The following is a 7,517-nucleotide window of genomic DNA, read 5'->3' as shown; positions in this document are numbered from 1 at the left end:
CATAATTCTAGTTGTAGTCTCCCACATATCCACCTCTATCTCTATTCGACTCTACGTCGTCTAGATTCGTCTTGGGTGGCCTGCCGATCCCAAGACAACCCTAGGATCTCACCCCTCCCGGGGGGCAAGATCTAGTTGTCCATCCAAGACCTCTTCCTCGAATTGATTTCTTAATTCCTAGGCGGCTCCACGTCGTCTGGGGACGCCCCGGGTGACCTATCGACCCAGAGCACCTTAAGATCTTTTCCCCCCAGGGGACGAGATCTAGATTCCAGCAAGGAGGAGGAAGACGACCCTGTCGCCAGGTCGCGGACCGTCTGGCCGTAGGGCGCGGACTGTCCGGCCGTCAGGCAGGGAACCCTAGCCTCGCGCCAGGTCGCGGGCCGTCTGGCCCTGTGCCGCGGACCGTCCGCGCCTGACCAGAGAGCACCGCCGCCGGTTCGTATTGAGTGATTGGCGCCCCAAAAAGGCACCAACACCCTGTCCAATACGTCTGGGAAACAGGCCTATCATCTAGAAGCAGGATAGCACTGTGTTGACACAGAAAAATTGCATCGAAGTGAAAGCTTGGACAATGGTAATAAACTCCTTGCATTAAGAAAATCTCTACTACTTATTAAGTAAGCAATAGTAGTCTGCCTCCCCTCGTTCTGCCATTCTGCCGTTCTGCCTCCCATCTATCTGGACCGTCCGTTTCTATTACCTATGCCATCTAGCAGCACGTGCCCCTTCCTTGTCCACGCAAGATCCAGCCGTGCCCGCCCCCTCCCCACCCCGCACCAACCGCCCGCCTCGTCTGCATCGCCCCTCCACGGACTCCCAGCCGAAACCCTAGCTCTGCTTGCGGCGGGCGGTAGCGACTGCGCGCGACGTGGAGGAGGCACCCCCACCCTCCACACGGCTCATCGCGCTCCAACCCGCTTGCCGGGCCGCAAGTCCACCACCGTAATCTGTTCGCCCTTCTCTCATCCGTCTGTCGCCCCGCAGGCGAGGCTCCCTCTGGCTCCGGTTCTGCGCTATCGGATCTCCGCTGCTGCAAGTCCTCCTACGGGGGGCGACATGCTGTCCACCGTCGTCGTGGGCACCGACGAGGCGTACGAGCCGCAGCGTCGGTCGTGCGACGTGCGCGGGCGGAGCAATCTCTGGGCGCTTATCCACCAGGACAACCGCCAGTGGGTTCGCGGCGGCACTGCCTTCGAGGCCTTCTCGGCCTCGTCCTTCGTCATCGCAGCTGCGCTCACCGTCGAGGTTCTTCTGCTCGCGCAACCGTCACCCCCTCCTGCGTGCGTCCCTAAGATGTTCATCCTGGACGAGTTCACAGCGCTAAATTCTATGGTGGCCGGAGACACGGCTGCCGTCGAGGAGGACCTCTGCCACCGGAGCAGCAGCCATAATGAGGGTGTGTCCTCGTCTACGGTGAAGGCACGCAAGGACTGGAGGTTCCGCCACAAACGCTGCCACCACAAGCGGGAGCGACGATGGTCCGCGTCCGACGACGACAGCTACAGGTGATCTGATCTGCCTCTTCCCTCTCGAGATATCTCAACCTAGGGTTAGGATAAAGGGTTGTGTCGTGATCTATTTTGGAAGGCGGGGTTCATGATCCGAAGATTGGAACAAGAGAAAGTAGCCTGTGATTAGTGTTGGTGTTGGATTCTGCATTTTGTTCATGTATTGACTTGTTTTTATGTTTATTATTTTGGTAGATTCACTAAAATGCTGATCAGCTATGCCCACTTCCACTAAATTAATTCTTACGGTTTGGGTATATCACTTCTTCAAAGATAATCTCTTGGATAAAGCTAAAAGTAGTAGTTCTTGAGCACTACGGGCATGGAGTGTGCTCTTTAGCTAGGTTGTTCCATCCTTGTTGCTTCATGCTTGCAAGTGCTCTTGAATGGGCTTCCAGAGTGCTTGAATGATGAAACAAGTGGTTAGGGTATTCTCTTCTGCAAATAAGGCACAAAGATTGACAATGGTTGGCTTCCAGAGTGCCATTGAAGAGTTATATTTGGGCAGTTTTTCTCAAAGCTCAGTAGTCTCACATCTTTTTGTCGTGTAGTGACTTTTAGTTACATGCATTTGGCTAGATTTAAAAGATAGCTACATGAATGTTGCACTCAGCTTGCATTGATGGTAAGCTTACAGAAAATGCACTTTGTTCATATTTGTGCAGAACACTGAGCAGGTCGTATCCAATCAGACCACCTTGGCACCTTCACATGTTATCAAAATACTTTTTATCTCCCTCCATTTCTTTGGGTTTAACAAACCATTTTAGGGATTTGGAAGATCGAACGAAGAATTTAGACCTAATATTGTTGAAGAGATACAATTTTCAAAAGAAGTTGCTTGTGGAGGTTACCATCCTTTTGTTGTAACAGCCTAACAGGTATTGGTGTTTGTGCAGTCTTTGTTTTGTATCTTGTTAATGCGGAATTATCAAAATTTTCAGTTGTTAACTTGTCATACAATTTTGAAAATTATGTGCTGATGTTTTGATAGATAGTTGCGATCTGTATTCTTGGGGTTCAAATGAAAATGCCTGCCTTGGTCTGGGGTATTTTATCAGTGACTGCGGGAGGGCCTTTTAAACATCCATTTTTATTTTATCCGTAATTGTGGGCCTGCAGCTGCCATATACACAAAGGACAGCCTTTTAAACAATGTCTTGGCTGCTATTCCTCCAAATCTTACAAGTGTGGAGTGGTCAGCTGCATTGCCAAGGGCAAGGGCATTAGTTGCTGGTTTCGTGAAAACAGATAAAGACTTCCAAACAAAAGGTATGATTTGTGAAAACAGATAAATACTTACAAACAAAAGGCATTAGTTGTTTGGTTGATACATGAGAGTACAATACTAAATTGTGAAGCTTTGTTTTTCCATATGCATTGTTCTAGCAAATCAGGAATTAAAAACGATCTTTATAGTCTCAGTTAATGTGTCGGTTCTTGTTTTTTGGTTTGGACCATGATCCATTTTTTCTAAAGCCTCGTATGTTCAGTTCATCCCTGCTATTATTCTTTGTATTCAACTACTAGGTTCATCAGTTGGATGGTGCAAACCAGAGCCCCAGCTACTGCAGTGCCCCTGAAGCTTTCATCGTCGACAACTGCAAGAACATCTACTTTGCTGGGCACGAAACTACAGCGGTCACTGCCACCTGGTGCCTGATGCTCCTTGCTGCACACCCAGACTGGCAGGATCGTGCTCGGGCTGAGGTCCTAGAAGTGTGTCGTAGACAGACAGCGATGGACATCGACGTCCTTCGTCAGCTGAAAATAGTAAGAGACTATCTCCTGGTTCGTGTGGCTACAAACAAATCATTATTTTGGTGACGCACACTAACTAACAGTGGCATTAAAAAAATCTTTTGAAGCTTACAATGGTGATATAGGGCCTGTTTGGTTCAGCTTTTTTCTGACCAGCTTTTCTGAAAATCTGGCTGTGGGGAGAATCTGGCTGTGGAAATAATCTGAGTATCATTACGATTACGTGTGGAGGAAGATAAAGTTGTTCATAGGGCTTAAGATTTAGAAAGTGACAGATTCCTACTATTACAACGACTCAACCGATTATGTGTTTATGTTGATTTTGGATGGTTTTTGCCCCAACGAATTTTATAGAAGCTGTCTAAAAAGCTGAGCGTTTGGCAGCCCGTAGCAGCTTTTGGTGGCCAGAAGCTGCCAGAAGCCGAAACAAACAGGCCCATAAGAGACTCTTCGGTTGTACCCTCCGGGGTCACTGATCATGCGTGAGGCCCAGACAAGCATCAGTCTTGGTGGAGTCGACGTCCCTCGCGACACCATCATCCAAGTAGCCATCTCAGTGCTGCACCTGGACATGGAAGCCTGGGGTCCAGACGCTAATGAGTTTCGTCCAGACCGGTTAGCGAACGGAGCTGCCGCGGCGTGCAAGCCAGCCCACATGTACATGTCGTTCGGGTACGGGCCGAGGCTGTGCACCAGGCAGAACCTGGCAATGGCGGAGCTGAAGGTTGTTCTTGTGCGCCTGCTGAGCAAGTTCTCGTTCTCGGTGTCGCCTGGGTACCAGCACTCCCCGGTGTTTCGGTTGACCATTGAGCCGGAGTCCGGCATGCCTCTTGTGGTGACAAGGCTAGCATGATCCACCAAGCATCGGATTCGGTATGTGTGGCTGTGCCTGGTGCTACCGCTTCCATTTATAAGTTTGTTATTGTGACGGTCGAGAACTCAATCACATATTTTCCTTCTATAATTTTCTGTGCTCCATAGAGTTGAGTACATTTGTTACTTTGTATTTCTTAACTATGCGACACTTATACAAGACCCAGCTTGCCAATTATCTGTAACTGAAATTTACTCGCATGGTTTAGTACTAGATAATCACATCTTTAAATGTGAAAATGATGGTAGCTACATCCTGACAATTACAGAGAATGGGTTTCATGATCTGAGTACATTTATACAATCTTCCTTTATGAGTACAGAGAATAGGTTTCAATTACAGAGAATATTCCTTTATGATCTAATTCCCATGTTAGGCCGGTTAGTGTGAGGTGCACATGGTTTAGCATGCTTCTAATGGTAAATTTATAAAAAAAATCATAAGCTATGTATAACCAGACTACCACTAAATCTGTCAGGAATGGTAAGCTGAAAACATTTTTTAGGAGGGACTGGATCACTAGAGTAATTAGACATTAGCACGTTCATAAGACAAATGGAAACATTTCCCACCTGAAAGTTTCTACCTTCTTTACTTCACAACATTTTGTTGCTTGATATGCATGCAAAAATAACATTACAACTAGTCGCATGCTCAGATGCATATAATCTCAAGACTATATCCTTGCAAAGAATGTGTTGATCACTTCAAGAAAGTTTTCAAGTAAGTATTTGTCACCAACGACTTGAGCCATGCCAAACACCCACTTTTGGAAGCAAATATAATGTCTAGACCCTGGCATGGCCAAGGCAAACTATACCTCCACCAGTTGCTACTCCATGCTGCTGCTTCACACCACCACCTGTAGCTCCACCATCAAGCAATGAATCCTATGAACTAGCTTGCACTCACCACATGAGCTCACTCATTTATAAGGCAATGTAAGTCGTTATTTCCTAGCACAGGATTGTAATAACGCCATGCCCTCATGCAGCTGAAAATGATCCACATGATGGGAAGAGAAAGTGTGAAGCTCTCTGGCCTATTTTCCGTATTTCTCATCAAAGGAGCCACTTCATATATGGTCTTTACTACAAAAGGAAGGAGATATCGCAGGAGCTTTATGAGTTCTTGGACCCGGGTTATGCAGACTGTAAGTTGATCGCAAAGTGGAAAAAGGTAATTATCATTCATTCCATATTTGTTGTACATTGTCTATATCTCAGTTGGCTTGATTTTTTTTCTCTCCACTACATCTTGTTCTTTTTGGGTTAAGGGTGGGTGGGTGGGAGGCATACTAATCCTCCTTATGTTTAGTTATAAGTTAGTAGATTAACTCGAAATGTTGTGTATACATTGTTTGTGCAAATTACATTATAAATATCTTACTATTACACTTTGTTTTGGTTTTGTGAGATTTATATAGCTTACATGGTAGATTGCAGTAGCTATTGATGCATGGTATGGCTTTTCTGTGCACCAGAATGAGCCAGTCACTAGCTGAAACCTGGTACCATTATTGTCCACCCATCGATTTTCATCAAGTTTGGGAATTGGAGATTACGACTAATACTGTCATGCATTATGCGGTACAATTTTTGTTTATTTTTTAAATAGGAGATTTCTGATGTTACCAGTGACTGGATCCGGTTTATTTAGTTGACTGGAAATGAATTTATCAGGCATCTGATGCCCATACAACCTCTAGGGCTTGCTTCCTCCCCATGGTGTGGATCTGGATGGTCCTCACGATAGAGGAGGAAGAGGCGCCGCAACAGTTCCCGAAGACATCGTCGACGTCCTTCACCACCTCGATTGGCGATGGTAAGGACAGCCCCCGCCACTGCCCACGCTAACGGCGCGCGCGGACCTCACTGTCTTCGAGCAGTTCGAGCGGATGGTGCGTTGGCTTCTGCATGCCTCGTGTCTTCGGATACGTTCCTGAGCTCAACATTGGTTGGTGATGGTTTTGGTTTGCTGTCTTAAAGAATCCTATTGTCGGCGTTTCGAGACCGGGGGGTCCCTAAGCCGACGAGTGAGTGTGCTGCGTGCCCCAGCCCAGATGGGTCGAGCGCGTGGGCGAGCGCGAAGGGGGGAGAGGCGAGGTGGCCGGAGACGGGCGTGAGAGAGGTGGAAGTCCCGCGGCCTTCGTGTTCGTCCCGCGCCCAGGTCGGGTGCGCTTGCAGTAGGGGGGTTACAAGCGTCCACGCGGGTGAGGGAAGCGAGTGGCCCCAAGAGAGCGCCTGTCCCGTCCTCGGTCCCGCGCGGCCAACCTTCTCTAAGAAGGCCCTGGTCCTTCCTTTTATAGTCGTAAGGAGAGGATCCAGGTGTACAATGAGGGGTGTAGCAGAGTGCTACGTGTCTAGCGGAGGGAGAGCTAGCGCCCTAAGTACATGCCAATGTGGCAGCCGGAGAGATCTTGGCTCCCTGCTGGCGTGATGTCGTGGCTGTCGGAGGAGCAACAGAGCTTGGCGGAAGGACAGCTGTCGGAGCGGTCGAGTCCTTGCTGACGTCCACCGGCTTCCGTAAGAGAGCTGAGAGCCGCCACCGTCATAGAGCTTGGGAGGCGCTATCATTGCCTATCTGGCGGAGCTGGCCAGATGGGACACCGGTCTTGTTCTCTGCGGCCCAAGTCGGCTCGGGGTAGAGTGGTGATGGCGCTCCCTGTTGACGTGGCGGGCCTGCGCCCGAGGCCGGGCGACGTGGGGGCTCCTCCGAAGCTGGGGTCGAATCTGTCTTCCGTTGCCGGGGCCGAGTCCGAGCCCCTGGGTCGGGCGAGGTGGAAGTCGTTCGGCAGAGGCCAGGGCGGAGTCCGAGCCCTGGGGTCGGGCGAGGCGGAGTTCGTCGTCTTCCGGGGCCGAGCCCGAGTCCGAGCCCTGGGGTCGGGCAGAGCGGAGTTCGCCGTCTTCCGGGCCTTAGCCCGAGTCCGAGCCCTGGGGTCGGGCGGAGCGGAGTTCGCCGTCTTCCGGGTCTTAGCCCGAGTCCGAGCCCTGGGGTCGGGCGGAGCGGAGTTCGTCGTCTTCCGGGTCTTAGCCCGAGTCCGAGCCCTGGGGTTGGGCGGAGCGGAGTTCGCCGTCTTCCGGGTCTTAGCCCGAGTCCGAGCCCTGGGGTCGGGCGGAGCGGAGTTCGCCGTCTTCCGGGCCTTAGCCCGAGTCCGAGCCCTGGGGTCGGGCGGAGCGGAGTTCGCCGTCTTCCGGGCCTTAGCCCGAGTCCGAGCCCTGGGGTCGGGCGGAGCGGAGTTCGCTATGGCGCCCTTGGCGAGGCCTGACTGCCTGTCAGACTCACTCTGCCGAGTGGCACTGCAGTCGGAGTGGCGCAGGCGGCGCTGTCCTTCTGTCTGACCGGTCAGTGGAGCGGCGGAGTGACGGCGG

General features: G+C 50.7%; 1 pseudogene; it reads left to right on the top strand.

The window, feature by feature from the left end:
* Positions 1 to 2,111: 2,111 nt before the first annotated feature.
* On the top strand, positions 2,112 to 4,125 carry LOC103631608 (cytochrome P450 714C3-like; annotated as a pseudogene).
* The last annotated feature ends 3,392 nt before the right edge of the window (positions 4,126 to 7,517 follow it).

The sequence above is a fragment of the Zea mays genome, chromosome 6 (assembly GCF_902167145.1).
Source record: "Zea mays cultivar B73 chromosome 6, Zm-B73-REFERENCE-NAM-5.0, whole genome shotgun sequence".
Taxonomy (NCBI): Eukaryota; Viridiplantae; Streptophyta; class Magnoliopsida; order Poales; family Poaceae; genus Zea; species Zea mays.
The sequence above is the reverse complement of the archived record's forward strand: the minus strand, read 5'-3'. Positions and strand labels throughout refer to the sequence as shown.